Source organism: Bos javanicus, chromosome 2, assembly GCF_032452875.1.
Source record: "Bos javanicus breed banteng chromosome 2, ARS-OSU_banteng_1.0, whole genome shotgun sequence".
Classification (NCBI taxonomy): Eukaryota; Metazoa; Chordata; class Mammalia; order Artiodactyla; family Bovidae; genus Bos; species Bos javanicus.
The window spans coordinates 106,790,524-106,809,654 of NC_083869.1; the positions used below are offsets into that span (position 1 = coordinate 106,790,524).

Below are 19,131 nucleotides of genomic sequence, written 5' to 3' on the forward strand. Positions count from 1 at the left end.
TCTTAAGATCAAGGATATTTACTTATATAATCACAGTATAAGAAATTCAACATTGATATAACACTATTTAACCTACAGCCATCATATCCCAGTTGTTCCAGTAATGTTCTTTTTTTTATTTTATTTTATTATTATTTTTTTTTACATGTGTTCCCCATCCTGAACCCTCCTCCCTCCTCCCTCCCCATACCATCCCTCTGGGTCGTCTCAGTGCACCAGCCCCAAGCATCCAGCATCGTGCATTGAACCTGGACTGGCATCTCGTTTCATACATGACATTTCACATGTTTCAATGCCATTTTCCCAAATCTTCCCACCCTCTCCCTCTCCCACAGAGTCCATAAGACTGTTCTATACATCAGTGTCTCTTTTGCTGTCTCGTATACAGGGTTATCGTTACCATCTTTCTAAATTCCATATATATGCGTTAGTATACTGTATTGGTGTTTTTCCTTCTGGCTTACTTCACTCTGTATAATAGGCTCCAGTTTTATCCACCTCATTAGAACTGATTCAAATGTATTCTTTTTAATGGCTGAGTAATACTCCATTGTGTATATGTACCACAGCTTTCTTATCCATTCATCTGCGGATGGACATCTAGGTTGCTTCCATGTCCTGGCTATTATAAACAGTGCTGCGATGAACATTGGGGTACACGTGTCTCTTTCCCTTCTGGTTTCCTCAGTGTGTATGCCCAGCAGTGGGATTGCTGGATCATAAGGCAGTTCTATTTCCAGTTTTTTAAGGAATCTCCACACTGTTCTCCATAGTGGCTGTACTAGTTTGCATTCCCACCAACAGTGTAAGACGGTTCCCTTTTCTCCACACCCTCTCCAGCATTTATTATTTGTAGACTTTTGGATCGCAGCCATTCTGACTGGTGTGAAATGGTACCTCATAGTGGTTTTGATTTGCATTTCTCTGATAATGAGTGATGTTGAGCATCTTTTCATGTGTTTGTTAGCCATCTGTATGTCTTCTTTGGAGAAATGTCTATTTAGATCTTTGGCCCATTTTTTGATTGGGTCATTTATTTTTCTGGAGTTGAGCTGTAGGAGTTGCTTGTATATTTTTGAGATTAGTTGTTTGTCGGTTGCTTCATTTGCTATTATTTTCTCCCATTCTGAAGGCTGTCTTTTCACCTTGCTAATAGTTTCCTTTGATGTGCAGAAGCTTTTAAGTTTAATTAGGTCCCATTTGTTTATTTTTGCTTTGATTTCCAATATTCTGGGAGGTGGGTCATAGAGGATCCTGCTGTGATGTATGTCAGAGAGTGTTTTGCCTATGTTCTCCTCTAGGAGTTTTATAGTTTCTGGTCTTACGTTGAGATCTTTAATCCATTTTGAGTTTATTTTTGTATATGGTATTACAAAGTGTTCTAGTTTCATTCTTTTACAAGTGGTTGACCAGATTTCCCAGCACCACTTGTTAAAGAGATTGTCTTTAATCCATTGTATATTATTGCCTCCTTTGTCAAAGATAAGGTGTCCATATGTGCGTGGATTTATCTCTCGGCTTTCTATTTTGTTCCATTGATCTATATTTCTCTCCTTGTGCCAGTACCATACTGTCTTGATAACTGTGGCTTTGTAGTAGAGCCTGAAGTCAGGTAGGTTGATTCCTCCAGTTCCATTTTTCTTTCTCAAGATCGCTTTGGCTATTCGAGGTTTTTTGTATTTCCATACAAATTGTGAAATTATTTGTTGTAGCTCTGTGAAGAATACTGTTGGTAGCTTGATAGGGATTGCATTGAATCTATAAATTGCTTTGGGTAGTATACTCATTTTCACTATATTGATTCTTCCAATCCATGAACATGGTATATTCCCCCATCTATTAGTGTCCTCTTTGATTTCTTTCACCAGTGTTTTATAGTTTTCTATATATAGGTCTTTAGTTTCTTTAGGTAGATATATTCCTAAGTATTTTATTCTTTTCGTTGCAATGGTGAATGGAATTGTTTCCTTAATTTCTCTTTCTGTTTTCTCATTATTAGTGTATAGAAATGCAAGGGATTTCTGTGTGTTGATTTTATATCCTGCAACTTTACTATAATCATTGATTAGTTCTAGTAATTTTCTGGTGGAGTCTTTAGGGTTTTCTATGTAGAGGATCATGTCATCTGCAAATAGTGAGGGTTTTACTTCTTCTTTTCCAATTTGGATTCCTTTTATTTCTTTTTCTGCTCTGATTGCTGTGGCCAAAACTTCCAAAACTATGTTGAATAGTAATGGTGAAAGTGGGCACCCTTGTCTTGTTCCTGACTTTAGAGGAAATGCTTTCAATTTTTCACCATTGAGGATAATGTTTGCTGTGGGTTTGTCATATATAGCTTTTATTATGTTGAGGTATGTTCCTTCTATTCCTGCTTTCTGGAGAGTTTTTATCATAAATGGGTGTTGAATTTTGTCAAAGGCTTTCTCTGCATCTATTGAGATAATCATATGGTTTTTGTTTTTCAATTTGTTAATGTGGTGTATTACATTGATTGATTTGCAGATATTGAAGAATCCTTGCATCCCTGGGATAAAGCCCACTTGGTCATGGTGTATGATCTTTTTAATGTGTTGTTGGATTCTGATTGCTAGAATTTTGTTTAGGATTTTTGCATCTATGTTCATCAGTGATATTGGCCTGTAGTTTTCTTTATACCTGTTTTTCTCCTGGTCTAGGTTCTAACCCAAGATCATGCTTTGTGTTTGGTTATGAGATCTCTTTTGCCTCAAATCTAGAACCATTCCTCATTCCTTCCTTAATTTTATGATCGTGATTGATATTTTGAGTGTGTCTGATATTTCTTTGTAGTTTGTGTAAATCTGATGTTTGGGTGTATCTGATTTTCTGTATGTGTGATTTGATGCTGGTTATACATTTTTGGTAGAAACACTATGTAAGTGATGATGTGTCCTCATAGTACAATGTATCTGGAGGCTGATGATATAACTTATTCCCATTACTGGTGAAGTTACATCTATGATTTGGTTAAGGTGGATGAGGCAAATTTCTATTGCTAGGTTTTTGGGGGTTTTTTTAGAATTATATATAAAGACTTTATATTTTAGAACAGTTTTAGATTTACAGAAAAATTGAGCAGATAGTAAAAAGAGTTCATATATTATGCCTTGCCTCTATTATACACAATTTCCCCTATTATTAGCATCTTACATTATTTTGATATATTTGTTACAATTAGTGGAATCAACATTGATACACAGTCGACTCTTGAAAAACTTAGGGCTTGGGGGGCCATTACCCCCACACAGTTGAAAATCTGAGTATAATTTTATAGTCAGCCCTCCATACCTGAGGGTTCAACCAACTGTGTATTATCTAGTACTGTAGTATGTATTTACTGAAAAAGATTCACGAATAAGTGAATTCATGTGGTTCAAACATTGTTTAAGGGTGAACTGTATTATCAACTAAAAACCTGCATTTTATTCAGAGTTCCTTAATTGTTACTTAGTGTCCTTTTTCTGTTCCAGGATCTCATTACACATCATTTAGTTGTTTCCTTGAGCTCCTCTGGCTATAAGAGTTTCTTTAGAAATATCTCATTTTTGATAACCTTGACAATTTTGAGAAGTACTGGTCAGGCATTTTGCAGGATGCTCTTCTATTGGAATTTGCCTGATGTTTCTCACGACTAGATTGGAGTTACGAGTTTTGGGGAGGAAAATCAAAAGCAAAATGCCATTTTCATCATCTATCAAGGGCATATACTATCTACATGATGTTGACCTTGATCACCTGGCTGAAGTGATGTTTGTCAGATTTTTCTACTGTTACTACTTTTGCCTTACGCTACCCCCCTTTTCATACTGTACTCTGAAAATAAGTCACTCTGCACAGCCCAAACTCAAGGAATGTGGGTTATTCTTCCCCACCTTTAGGGCTGAATATCTACATTTTTTCTTTTAATTTTTCTGCATAGGAGATTTGGCTCTTTATCACATTTGTGAATACATTCAACCATTTATTTATTTTAAAATTTTATTTATTTTTGGCTTCACTGGTTCTTCACTGCTGCATGCAGACGTTCTCTAGTTGCATTGAGTGGGTTTCCCATTGCAGTGGCTTCTCGTTGCAGGGCATGGGCTCTAGAGCACACGGGCTCAGCAGTTGTGGCACAAGGCCTTAGTTGCTCTGCGGCATGTGGGATCTTCCTGGACCAAGGATCAAACCCATGTCTCCTGCATTGGTAGGCAGATTCTTTACCATTGAGCCACCAGGGGAGTCCTCAACCATTTATTTATACCAGTGACTCATGGATATTTGTTTTATACTTTGGGTTATAAAAGCACTGTTACTTTAATTTTATTGCTCAAATTGTTCCAACTTTGGGCATTGGGAGTTCTTTCAGTTAGCTCCTGTTACATCTTCCCACCAGTCTGTTGTTTTGCTTTGTTCTGGTAATACTTTCTTTCTGGCACTGCCAGGTGCTTCCAGCTCATTTTGTGTATTTCCTGCCCTAGTCCTAGAATCAGCCATTTCTCGGAGGAGGCCTGGTTCCTGGTGTGCTTAACCGCTCAGTCATGTCCAACTCATTGAGACCCTATGGACTGTAGCCTGCCAGGCTCCTCTGTCAGTGGGATTTTCCAGGCCGTAATACTGGAGTAGGTTGCCATTATCTTCTCCAGGGAATCTTTCCAACCCAGGGATTGAACCCAGGTCTCCCATATTGCAGATGGATTCTTTACCACCAGGGAAGCCCTGGTTCCTGGTAATGGAGTGATATTAGAAACTAAGACCTGGGTGTTAGGTGTGCTCATTGCTACTCCAGTGTTTGCTGTAGTATTTTAAAGCACACACACACACACACAAAAGCAACTCGTTGGCATCATGTCATTTAATACCTTAACGTATCTGGTAAAAAATAAGGATATCTTCTTAAATAATGTCACAATATCCATCCTGTGGCTGCCAACACATTACCACAAATTTGGTGACTTAAAAGAACAAATTCTCTCGTGGTTCTAGAAGCCAGAATTCTGAAATCAGCCTGTCTGAAGAACCTCATTTCCTCAGAAGATTCTAAGGGAGAATCCATTCTTGTCTCTTCCACTTTATGGTGCCCCCAGACATTCTACTTTGCTCTGATCTCTACCTTCTTGGTCACAAGTCGCCTCTTCCTTTTTTCTGTGTCTTCTCTGTGTCTCTCCCATCTCTTTCTGCCTTACTAGGGATTCTTCTTATTGGATTTAGGGCCCACTCAGGTAATCCAGGAAAATTCCTTAATCCTTTCAAGATCATCTCAAAATCATTAATCACATATTTTGCCAAATAAGGTAATATTTACAGGTTCCTGGAAGTAAGGCAAGGATATATTGGGGGGAGGGGAGGTTGTCACCATTCAGTAAACTAACTTAAAAAACTTAATAGTGATTTCTTAACGTTATCTATGTTCTTAATGTCCCCTGTTTATATTCAGATTTCTCTATTGTCTCAAAAGACAATTGCAGTTGGCTTATTTGAATCAGTATCTAAACAAGGTCCACTCATTGATGTGATTATGTCTCTTAAGTATCTTACAACATAGGAAACCTCACTCTTTTTTTATACTCTGAATTTGTTGAAGAAATAAGGTCATTCCTCTATACATTGGCCTACATTCTGGATTTGTCAGATGGCCTTCTTGTGACAGTTTCTCTTTATTTCCTGTAAACTGGAAGTTGGAGCCAAAAGCTTGATTAGATTCAGATTCAACTGATTTTTAGACAAAAATATACTACTTTCTAATGTTACTGTGTAATTCAAATTGCATCGCATCATGAGATATAATTTATAGCTAATCAGTGACTGTTGCCTGAATCAATTATTTATTAAGCATCTTTGCTGTGGCCCAGATTGTTTTCCTTAAATTAGTTTCATCTCTTATTGTTCCTATTATTTCTGTAGCAGACTATTTAGAAAAGCTCTTTTCGCCCTCCAGTTCTTTTGAGATCTCTGAATTCAGAAGAACCAGGGACGTCTGAGTCTGAGGGGGCACTATCTCTCCTGCCTGGGGAGATAATTAATTGAGTCAGTGTTTGCTAATGTTCACACTTGAAGCTCAGAAAGCAGGTGATTGTAATTGGAGCCTGCTGCTTGGGTTGGGGTTAGGAGAAGGTAGGAAGAGCGAAGCATAGCGGATCTGGCGCTCTCTTCTTTCCTGGGGTCAAACGCAAAGGCTTTTAATTGGAAAGTACTACAAGAAAATTATTTAATGAACTCTGAGTTCTTTGGTTTTAGAGGAGCGAATTAAGGCACGGCCAAAGAAAGAGTCCATACGGGTTAGGTAGAATCAAAGTATAGAGGGTCCTGGCGTGCCGGAACGTAGCCTTTCAGGGCTTTAACCTCGAGACTACATCTCCCAGAATTCCGCTCTGCGAGTCCCACCCGCGTTAAAGTGGCTGCGCGTGCGCGAGCCCTGTGACCGCCGCCTTTCCAAGCTCCATTAGCCCCGAGATTCCGCGCGCCTGCCTCCCTCCCGCTGGGATCGCCCCTTCAGGCCCTCCGTGCGTCCGCTGGGGGCGCGCGCAGTGCGTGTCTGGTGGCAGCCGCGCTGGCGGCTGAGAGCGCGGGTCGCGTGGCCGTGCGTGGTTGCTAGGGGAGCCTGAGGCCGCCAGCTCGCCCGCAGGCCGAGGGAGGAAGCAGCGCGGAGCCGGCGCCCAGCCGCGGCGAAGCTGAGTCCGCTGGGTGAGTGTGGCCGCGGAGCCGGGGCAACGACCCTCTGCCGGCTCGACTCTCTCTCCCCTTCTTCTGCCCCGGGCCTTTTGACGCGGCCTCCAGCCCTCTGGCTGCTCCTGCCCAGCCCTGCTTCCTGCCAGCCACCTCTCCATCACCTGGGAAGAGAGGGATCCGCGGCCTCCTACCCTGCCAGGTCTTCGCGCCTCCTCGGAACCCCTCTGCACCCTTTCTTGACCCCCTTTCCCGCCGCACCCAGTGAACTTAGTCGCCCCTCCTCTGGTTCCCCGAATCCTGCAGCATCTTTTCACCCTAGGCCTCGAGCTTCCTTTCCCGCCTCGCTGTAGTTTAAATTCCCCTCTCTTTAGTGTGAGCCCAAGGTCCTCTCAGGCCTCACGGCTGAATTTAACATGAATACCCCGCTTTTAACTTCCCCATCTTCACTGTCTGTAGAGAAATACTTTCCTTAACTGTGTAGAATTTAACTCTTCATGTGTTCATCAATCCATTACTTCCTTTAATCATTCAACAATTTTTAATAAGCATCGACAAATACTTAGTGAGCCAGGGCATTATGGAAGGCACTGGGGGATACAGGGGTGCACAGGGCAGGCATGTTTGCACAGAGTTTAGGGGAAATTTTAAGCATGTAAACAGCATTTGTCATATTGTGTGGTGTGTGTTCTAATAGAACATTAGAAAAATATTTAACCCAAATTTATTTGGAAAACTCTGTTATCTTCACATTTCCATTCTACATCTAGGAAATGTTTTAATCCTTCCTTCCTTGGGGAGTTACTCCTATCTACTCAGATACTCCAGATTCCATCTTCCTTAACTTAATTACCTGTTGATTTAGGCAGTCAACAAGTAGCAGGGGGGCCCTTTGGGAAGGTGTTCTATCCTTAGTTATTTGCAATAAATACTGAGGTACTGTTTGTATGAAAACCACCCCCTCTTAGTTCCCAAAAGTTAGGAGCTCTTTATTGATTGGACTGAATGTAGCACCGAAAAATCATCAAATGTTTTCTGGGAATAAAGAGGTGAGAGGACCTTCCAGATACAAAGTATCTTTAGTAAAGATACAGCAAGGCCTGAAAAGAGAACTGGAAACAGTCTGACAGACCTGAGCTGGGTTTGCAGGGAACTTTCCTGCTCAATTCTATCCTACTCTTTGCTGCCCGATGGACTGTAGCCTGCCAGGCAGGCTCCTCTGTCCATGGGATTTCCCAGGCAAGAATACCAGAGTGGGTTGCCATTTCTTTCTTCAGGGAATCTTTCTGATCAGAAATCAAACTTGAGCCCCGCTGCAGTGGAAGCTCAGTCTTCAGCACTGGAAAACAAGGGAAGCCCCACATGCAGTTTTAGAATAATCAATTTCCAGATCCTTAGCTTCCAAATGAACTCTTCTGAAACTGACCTTACAAGAAAAGGGGTAGAGAGTGTCATATCTCTTATGCTTCCAAATTTTGCTGTAGTGTGTTATTCTGTGTATAAAAACCAGGTTGGGGGTGGTCCCAAGATGGCAGAGGAATAGGACAGGGAGACCACTTTCTCTCCCACAAATTCATGGAAAGATCATTTGAATGCTGAGCAACTTCCACAAAACAACTTCTGAATGCTGGCGGAGGACACCAGGCACCCAGAAAGGCAGCCCATTCTCTTCGAAAGGAGGTAGGACAAAATATAAAACACAAAAAGAGAGACAACAGAGTTAGGGATGGAGACCTGTCCTGGGAAGGGAGTCCTGAAGGAAGAGAAGTTTCCAAACAGCAGAAAACCCTCTCATTTGCGGGTCTGTGGGCAGTTTTGGAATCTCAGAGGGCTACATAACCAGGAGGAAAAAAAAAAAAAAAAACCCACAGAATACACGCCTAACCTCAACTTACAGCGGAGAAGTAGCCTAGTTGCAGGCACGCATCCGACACCAGCGATCGGGGGGCTGGACAGGGAGGCGTGGGCTGCATGCTTTAGGGTAAGGACTGGACCAGAATGCCCTGAGGACAATCTGAGGGAGCTAACGTGAAATAGCAACCCAAACCGTCGGATAGCCAGAGAGGGAAAAAAAAAAAACTTTCCCGCGAAAGGCTCTAACCTAACCCAACCTGCAGCCTGGCCGACTCATAGAACAAAGAATTGAGCAAAAACCAAAGGAGAGCTAGCTGGCTGCACACAGGCTCCTCCCCCTACCAGAGGCAGAGAGGCAGGTGTCTGACAGCCAGAGCCAGAAGGCAAGGGGCAATCTTGGCCCCAGAGACTGGGATCCTCCACCAAACTGTGAGCAGGCTCCCAGTTGCTAACCACGTCTTCCTGGGATCCTGGATGGTTGACATCTGCCAGGAGGGTCGCAGCCTGAGATCATCTCCCCAGAGGAGACATGGCACACCTGAGACGGTGCTCTTGCTACGCACCTGGGAAACAGAGTGGCTGGACCAGGGAGGTGATTAAGACACACGGCCCACCTGGGACAGTGTGCTCGCCAATCACCTGGTCACCTGAGCTGCTCTGACCTGGGAAGGGCACAAAATGCACGCCCAACTGAGTCTGTGCCCTTGTGGAGTAGCTGAGAACCTGAACCTGAGCATCTTAGACCTGGGAAGTGCACGAAACCCAGGGCCCACTTTGGACAGTACCCCTGCAGAGCAACCTGTTGCCTGAGCATTGTAGACCTGGAAAGCACGCGCTGCCGTGAGCTGGGGCAAACCCAGTGTGGTCCATACATTGCAAGCACTCCCCACACATGCCAGTGATATTTGTTTGCAGTGTTCCTCCCTCCCCACAATACAACTGAACAAGTGAGCCTAAATAAGTGACCACCTTCGCCCCTTTGTGTCAGAATGGAAATTAGACACTGAAGAGACTTGCAAAAAGAGGAAGCCAAAATAAACGAAGAGGAAACCACTCTGGAAGTGACAGGTGCAACAGATTAAAACCCTGTAGTTAACATTGACTAAGCATTGGAAGGGGCCTATTAGACCTCGAGAACAAGTACAAGCTGGAACAAGAAACTATCTGAAACTGAACTGACCCCACACAGCCCACAACAGCTCTAGAGAAATTCCTAGATATATTTTTACTATTATCATTTTTTGATTTTTAAGTTCTCTATTACTCCTTTAATTTTCATTTTAATAACTTACTATTACCTTGCAAAAAAAAAAGTGCATTTTTAAAGCAAATTTCATATATATATTTTATAATTTTTGTGATTGATTTTGTTTTGTATTTTTAACGTATTTTTGAGAGTCTAACCTCTACTCTAGATTGTTAATCTTTGCTTTTTGGTATTTGTTATCAATTTTGTACCTTTAAGAATCTAATCTTCAGTATCTTTTTTTCACTTAGGGGTGTGATTACTGGCTTGATTGCTCTCTCCCCTTTTGACTCTCCCTTTTCTCCCCCAGGTCACCTCTTTCTCCTCCCTCCCCCTTCTCTTCTCTGCTTAACTCTGTGAATCTCTCTGGGTGTTCCGGGCTGTGGAGAATGCATAGGGAACTGATTACTGGCTAGATTGGTCTTTCCCCTTTTGACTCCCCCCTCTTTTCCTCCTGGTAACCTCTGTCTCCCTCCTCCCTCTTCTCTTCTCCATGTAACTTTGTGAACCTCTCTGGGTGTCCCTCACTGTGGAGAATCTTTTCACCATTAACCTAGATGTTTTATCATCTGTGCTGTCTTGAAGCTACTGTAAGAATAAGACTGGAAGCTAGAGGCAGGAGGCTTAAATCCAAAACTTGAGAACACCAGAGAACTCCTGATTCCAGGGAACATTAATAGACAAGAGCTCATCCAAAAGCCTCCATACCTACACTGAAACCAAGCTCTACCCAAGAGCCAACAAGTTCCAGAGCAAGACATATCATGCTAATTCTCCAGCAATGCAGGAACACAGCCCTGAGCATTAAAATACAGGTTGCCCAAAGCCATGCCAAACCCATAGACACCCCAAAATTTACTACTGGACACTTCATTGCACTCCAGAGAGAAGAGATCCAGTTCACCCACCAGAACACAGGCGCAAGCTCCCCTAATCAGGCAGGAAACCTTGACGAGCCACTAGACCAACCCTACCCACAGGGAGCAAGCTCCACAATAAAGAGGAATCACAGACTTACAGCCTACAGAAAGGCCACCCCAAACAGCAATCTAAACAAAATATAAAGGCAGAGAAATATTCAGCAGGTAAAGGAACACGATAAATGCCCACCAAACCAAACAAAAGAGGAGGAGATAGGGAGTCTACCTGAAAAAGAATTCAGAATAATGATAATAAAGATGATCTTAAATCTTGAAAACAAAATGGAGTTACAGATAAATAGACTAGAGACAAGGATTAAGAACATGTAAGAAATGTTTAACAAGGACCTATAAGAAATTAAAAAGAGTCAATCAGTTATGAGTAATGCAATAACTGAGATCAAAAGCACTCTGCAGGGAGCCAACAGTAGAATAACTGAGGCAGAAGACAGGATAAGTGAGGTGAAAGATAGAATGGTGGAAATAAGTGAAGCAGAGAGGAAAAAAAAAAAGGACAACCTCAGAGACCTTTGGGACAGTGTTAAACACCCTAACGTTCGAATCATAGGCATCCCAGAAGAAGAAGACAAAAAGAAAGGGCATGAGAAAATACTTGAGAAGATAATAATTGAAAACTTTCCTAAAATGGGGAAGGAAATAGCCACTCAAGTCCAAGAAACCCAGAGAGTCCCAATCAGGATAAACCCAAGGTGAAACACCCCAAGACACATATTAATCAAATTAACAAAGTTCAAACACAAAGAACAAATATTAAAGCAGCAAGGGAAAAGCAACAAATAACACACAAGGGGATCCCTATGAGGATTACAGCTTATCTTTCAACAGAAACTCTTCAGGCCAGAAGGGAATGGCAGGATATACTTAAAGTGATGAAAGAGAAAAGCCTACAACCTAGATTACTGTACCCAACAAGGATCTCATTCAAATATGAAGGAGAAATCAAAAGCTTTACAGACAAGCAAAAGCTGAGAGAATTCAGCACCACCAAACCAGCTCTTCAACAAATGCTAAAGGATCTTCTCTAGATAGAAAACACAGAAAAGGTTTATGAACTTGAACCCAAAACAACAAAGTAAGTGGCAGCAGGATCATACTTATCAACAATTGCCTTAAATTTAAATGGGTTGAATGTCCCGACCAAAAGACAAAGACTGGCTGAATGGATCAAAAACAAGACCCCTATATATGCCGTCTACAAGAGATCCACCTCAAAACAAGGGACACATACAGACTGAAAGTGAAGGGCTGGAAAAAGATATTTCATGCAAATGGAGACCAAAAGAAAGCAGGAGTAGCAATACTCAAATCAGATAAAATAGACCTTGAAATAAAGGCTGTGAAAAGAGACAAAGAAGGACACTACATAATGATCAAAGGATCAATCCAAGAAGAAGATATAACAATTATAAATATGTATGCACCCAACATAGAACCACAATATGTAAGACATATTCTGACAAGTATGAAAGGGGAAATTAACAATAACACAATAATAGTGGGAGACTTTAATCCCGACTCACACCTGTGGCTAGATCAGCCAAACAGAAAATTAGCAAAGAAACACAAACTTTAAATGATACAATGGACCAGTTAGATCTAATAGATATCTGTAGGACATTTCACCCCAAAACAATTAATTTCACCTTTTTCTCAGGTGCACACACAACATTCTCTAGGATAGATCACATCCTGGGCCATAAATCTGGCCTTGGTAAATACAAAAAAATTGAAATCATTTCAAGCATCTTTTCTGATCACACTGTGGTAAGATTAGATGTCAACTACAGGAAAAAAAAAAAAAACTATTAAAAATGCGAACATATGGAGGCTGAACAACATGCTTCTGAATAAACAACAATCTCCGAAATACAAAAAAATCAAAATATGCATAGAAACAAATGAAAACATGACAACCCAAAACCTATGGGATTCAGTAAAAGCAGTGCTCAGGGGAACATTCATAGCAATACAAGCTTACCTCAAGAAACAAAGAAAAATAAAATAAATAACCTAACATTACACCTAAAACAACTAGAAAAAGAAGATATGAAGAACCCCAGGGTTAGTAGAAGGAAAGAAATCATTAAAATTAGGGCAGAAATAAATGAAAAATAAGCGAAGGAGACTGTAGCAAAAGTCAACAAAGCTAAAAGCTGGTTCTTTGAGAAGATAAAATAGACAAACCATTAGCTAGGGAGAAGAATCAAATCAACGGAGTTAGAAATGAAAATGCAGAAATCACAACAGACAACACAGAAATACAAAGGATCATAAGAGACTACTGTCACCAACTGTATGACAACAAAACGGACAACTTGGAAGAGATGGACGAATTCTTAGAAAAGTGTAACCTTCCAAAACTGTACCAGGAAGAAATAGAAAATCTTAACAAACCCAACACAAGCATGGAAATCAAAACTGTAATAAAAAATCTTCAAACAAAAGCCCAGGACCAGATGGCTTCATAGGTGAATTCTACCAAAATTTAGAGAAGAGCTAACACCTATACTACTCAAACTCTTCCAGAAGAAGGTAAACTGCCAAACTCATTCTATGAGGCCACCGTCACCCTAATACCAAAACCAGACAAAGATGCCACAAAAAAAACTACAGACCAGTATTACCAATGAGCATAGATGCAAAAGTTCTCAACAAAATTCTAGCAAACAAAATCCAACAACATATTAAAAAGATGATACATCATGACCAAATGGGCTTTATCCCAGGGATGCAAGGATTCTTCAATATTTGCAAATCAATGTGATATACCACATTAACAAATTGAAAGATAAAGACGATATGATTATCTCAATAGATGCAAAGAAAGTCTTTGACAGAATTCAACATATTCAAACCCTCCAGAAAGCAGGCATAGAAGGAACATACCTCAACATAATAAAAGCCATATATGATAAACCCACAGCAAACATTATTCTCAATGGTGAAAAATTGAAAGCATTTCCCCTAAAGTCAGGAACAAGACAATGGTGCCCACTCTCACCACTACTATTCAACATAGTTTTGGAAGGTTTAGTCACAGCAATCAGAGAAGAAAAAGAAATAAAAGGAATCCAGACTGGAAAAGAAGAAGTAAAACTCTTACTGTTTGCAGATGACATGATCCTCTACATAGAAAACCCTAAAGACATCACCAGAAGATTACTAGAGCTAATCAATGAATATAGTAAAGTTGCAGGATATAAAACTAATACATAGAAATCCCTTGCATTCCTATACACTAACAATGAGAAAACAGAAAGAGTAAGTAAGGAAACAGTTTCATTCACCATTGCTATGAAAAGAATAAAATACTTAGGGATAAATCTTCCTAAAGAAACAAAAGACCTATGTATAGAAAACTATAAAACACTGATGAAAGAAATCAAAGAAGACACAAATAGATGGAGAAATATACCACGTTCATGGATCAGAAGAATCAATATAGTCAAAATGGGTATAGTACCCAAGGCAATCTATAGATTCAGTGCAGTCCCTATCAAGGTACCAACAGTATTTTTCACAGAACTAGAACAAATAATCTCACAATTTCTATGGAAATACAAAAAACCTCGAATAACCAAAGAAGAATGGAACTGGAGGAATCAATCTGCCTGACTTCAGGCTCTACTACAAAGCCACAGTTATCAAGACAGTATGGTACTGGCACAAAGACAGAAATATAGATCAATGGAACAAAATAGAAAGCCCAGAGGTAAATCCACACACCTTTGGACACCTTATCTTTGACAAAGGAGGCAAGAATATACAACGGAGAAAAGACAATGTCTTTAACAAGTGGTGCTGGGAAAACTGATCAACCGTCTGTAAAAGAATGAAACTAGAACACTTTCTAACACTATACACAAAAATAAACTCAAAATGGATTAAAGATCTAAACGTAAGATCAGAAACTATAAAACTCCTAGAGGGAAACATAGGCAAAACACTCTCTTGACATAAATCACAGCAGGATCCTCTATGAGCCACCTCCCAGAGTAATGGAAATAAAAGCAAAAATAAATAGGACCTAATTAAACTTAAAAGCTTTTCCACAACAAAGGAAACTATAAGCAAGGTGAAAAGATAGTTTTCAGAATGGGAGAAAATAATAGCAAATGAAACAACTGACACAGAATTAATCTCAAAAATATACAAGCAGCTCCTGCAGCTCAGTACCAGAAAAATAAATGACCCAATCAAAAAAGGGGCCAAAGAACTAAGCCGACATTTCTCCAAAGAAGACATACAGATGGCTAACAAACACATGAAAAGATGCCCAACAGCACTTATTATCAGATCAGATCAGATCAGTCGCTCAGTCGTGTCCAACTCTTTGCGACCCCATGAATCGCAGCATGCCAGGCCTCCCTGTCCATCACCAGCTCCCGGAGTTCACTGAGATTCACGTCCATAGAGTCAGTGATGCCATCCAGCCATCTCATCCTCTGTCGTCCCCTTCTCCTCCTGCCCCCAATCCCTCCCAGCATCAGAGTCTTTTCCAATGAGTCAACTCTTCGCATGAGGTGGCCAAAGTATGGAGTTTCAGCTTTAGCATCATTCCTTCCAAAGAAATCCCAGGGCTGATCTCCTTGCAGTCCAAGGGACTCTCAAGAGTCTTCTCCAACACCACAGTTCAAAAGCATCAATTCTTCGGCGCTCAGCCTTCTTCACAGTCCAACTCTCACATCCATACATGACCACAGGAAAAACCATAGCCTTGACTAGACAAACCTTTGTTGGCAAAGTTATGTCTCTGCTTTTGAATATGCTATCTAGGTTGGTCATAACCTTCCTTCCAAGGAGTAAGCGTCTTTTAATTTCATAGCTGCAGTCACCATCTGTAGTGATTTTGGAGCCCAGAAAAATAAAGTCTGACACTGTTTTCACTGTTTCCCCATCTATTTCCCATGAAATGGTGGGACCGGATGCCATGATCTTCATTTTCTGAATGTTGAGCTTTAAGCCAACTTTTTCACTCTCCACTTTTACTTTCATCAAGAGGTCTTGAGTTCCTCTTCAATTTCTGCCATAAGGGTGGTGTCATCTGCATATCTGAGGTTATTGAGATTTCTCCCGGCAATCTTGATTCCAGCTTGTGTTTCTTCCAGTCCAGCGTTTCTCATGATGTACTCTGCATATAAGTTAAATAAACAGGGTGACAATATGTAGCCTTGACGAACTCCTTTTCCTATTTGGAACCAGTCTGTTGTTCCATGTCCAGTTCTAACTGTTGCTTCCTGACCTGCATACAAATTTCTCAAGAGGCAGATCAGGTGGTCTGGTATTCCCATCTCTTTCAGAATTTTCCACAGTTTCTTGTGATCCACACAGTCAAAGGCTTTGGCATAGTCAATAAAGCAGAAATAGATGCTTTTCTGAAATTCTCTTGATTTTTCTATGATCCAGCAGATGTTGGCCATTTGATCTCTGGTTCCTCTGCTTTTTCTAAAACCAGCTTGAACATCAGGAAGTTCACGGTTCACATATTGCTGAAGCCTGGCTTGGAGAATTTTGAGCATTACTTTACTAGCGTGTGAGATGAGTGCAATTGTGCAGTAGTTTGAGCATTCTTTGGCATTGCCTTTCTTTGGGATTGGAATGAAAACTGACCTTTTCCAGTCCTGTGGCCACTGCTGAGTTTTCCAAATTTGCTGGCATATTGAGTGCAGCACTTTCACAGCATCATCTTTAAGGATTTGGAATAGCTGAACTGGAATTCCATCACCTCCACTAGCTTTGTTCGTAGTGATGCTTTTTAAGGCCCACTTGACTTCACATTCCAGGATGTCTGGCTCTAGGTCAGTGATCACACCATCGTGATTATCTGGGTCGTGAAGATCTTTTTTGTACAGTTCTGTGTATTCTTACCATCTCTTCTTAATATCTTCTGCTTCTGTTAGGTCCATACCATTTCTGTCCTTTATCGAGCCCATCTTTGCATGAAATGTTCCTTTGGTATCTCTGATTTTCTTGAAGAGATCCCTAGTCTTTCCCATTCTGTTGTTTTCCTCTATTTCTTTATATTGATCACTGAAGAGGGCTTTCTTATTTCTTCTTGCTATTCTTTGGAACTCTGCATTCAGATGTTTATATCTTTCCTTTTCTCCTTTGCTTTTCACTTCTCTTCTTTTCACAGCTATTTGTAAGGCCTCCCCAGACAGCCATTTTGCTTTTTTTGCGTTTCTTTTCCATGGGGATGGTCTTGATCCCTGTCTCCTGTACAATGTCACGAACCTCATTCCATAGTTCATCAGGCACTCTATCTATCAGATCTAGGCCCTTAAATCTATTTCTCACTTCCACTGTATAATCATAAGGGATTTGATTTAGGTCATACCTGAATGGTCTAGTGGTTTTCCCTACTTTCTTCAATTTAAGTCTGAATTTGGCAATAAGGAGTTCATGATCTGAGCCACAGTCAGCTCCTGGTCTTGTTTTTGTTGACTGTATAGAGCTTCTCCATCTTTGGCTGCAAAGAATATAATCAGTCTGATTTCAGTGTTGACCATCTGGTGATGTCCTTGTATAGAGTCTTGTGTTGTTGGAAGAGGGTGTTTGTTATGACCAGTGCATTTTCTTGGCAAAACTCTATTAGTCTTTGCCCTGCTTCATTCCGTATTCCAAGGCCAAATTTGCCTGTTACTCCAGGTGTTTCTTGACTTCCTACTTTTGCATTCCAGTCTCCTATAATGAAAAGGACATCTTTTTTGGGTGTTAGTTCTAAAAGGTCTTCTAGGTCTTCCTAGAACCGTTCAACTTCAGCTTCTTCAGTGTTACTGGTTGGGGCATAGACTTGGATTACTGTGATATTGAATGGTTTGCCTTGGAAACGAATAGAGATCATTCTGTCATTTTTGAGATTGCATCCAAGTACTGCATTTTGGACTCTTTTGTTGACCATGATGGCCACTCCATTTCTTCTGAGGGATTCCTGCCCGCAGTAGTAGATATAATGGTCATCTGAGTTAAATTCACCCATTCCAGTCCATTTTAGTTCGCTGATTCCTAGAATGTCTACATTCACTCTTGCCATCTCTTATTTGACCACTTCCAATTTGCCTTGATTCATGGACCTGACATTCCAGGTTCCTATGCAATATTGCTCTTTAGAGCATCGGACCTTGCTTCTATCACCAGTCACATCCACGGCTGGGTATTGTTTTTGCTTCGGCTCCATCCCCTCATTCTTTCTGGAGTTATTTCTCCACTGATCTCCAGTAGCATATTGGGCACCTACTGACCTGGGGAGTTTCTCTTTCAGTATCCTATCATTTTGCCTTTTCATACTGTTCATGGGATTCTCAAGGCAAGAATACTGAAGTGGTTTGCCATTCCCTTCTCCAGTGGACCACATTCTGTCAGATGTCTCCACCATGACCCGCCCATCATGGGTTGCCCCACGGGCATGGCTTAGTTTCATTGAGTTAGACAAGGCTGTGGTCCTAGTGTGATTAAATTGACTAGTTTTCTGTGAGTATGGTTTCAGTGTGTTTGCCCTCTGATGCCCTCTTGCAACACCTACCATTTTACTTGGGTTTCTCTTACCTTGGGCGTGGGGTATCTCTTCACGGCCACTCCAGCAAAGCACAGCCATTGCTCCTTACCTTGGATGAGGGATATCTCCTCACCGCTGCCCTTCCTGACCTTCAACGTGGGATGTGTGTTATTCAATCAGATAGTTAAAACTCACTAAATCATCATGAAATATTTGTTTCAATTACAGTTAACCCTTACCTTAGTTCTTTCTATAAATTGTTTAGTATTTTCTACCTTCTCTTAATAAAAGGATAAACTTGTGATGAAAAATTTTAGAGTTCAACTTTAAGATGTACAAGGAATACATGGGTTTAATTTTTTTTTTTTTTTTGGCCTGTACTATCTGGCTTGTGGGATCTCAGTTCTCTGACCAAGGATTGGAACCTGGGCCATGGCAGCGAAAGCCCAAATCCTAACCACTAGTCCACCAGGGAACTCCCTAAGGAATATATGGTTTTAAACATTCCTTGGGGAATTCTTGGATAAAATCTGAAAAAGTATATTGCGGGAAAACTGTGGAAAGGTAATTAGCAGGAAGGTAACATCAGATCTGTCTTTAAGGTTACCGTAGTGTCAGTGTGCAGTTTGAATAAGTAAGATTTTAGACTGAAATCTGGAAGTCAGTGAGAAAACTAGAGACCAGGCCAGAGACCATGAGGGCTTTATGGTGGTTGTAATGGGGGAGAGGGTTTAGATTAACAGTGGTAGGGGCTTCCCTGGTGGGTCAGCTGGTAAAGAATCTGCCTGCAATGTGGGAGACCTGGGTTCGATCCCGGGGTTGGGAAGATCCTCTGGAGAAGGGAATGGCTACACACTCCAGTATTCTGGCCTGGAGAATTCCATGGACTGTATAGTCCACGGGGTTGCAGAGTCAGACACAACTGAGCGACT

The 19,131-nt window shown here is 41.0% G+C and overlaps 1 protein-coding gene across 1 annotated transcript in view; it reads left to right on the forward strand.

Annotated features, from left to right (window-relative positions):
- The first annotated feature begins 6,590 nt into the window (after positions 1 to 6,590).
- Positions 6,591 to 19,131, forward strand: part of TTLL4 (tubulin tyrosine ligase like 4) — a 39,342-nt gene continuing 26,801 nt past the window's right edge. The window contains exon 1 of the mRNA XM_061385121.1: positions 6,591 to 6,681. The gene's annotated coding sequence lies outside the window, so the exon portion shown is untranslated. The remainder of the gene's footprint in view (positions 6,682 to 19,131) is intronic.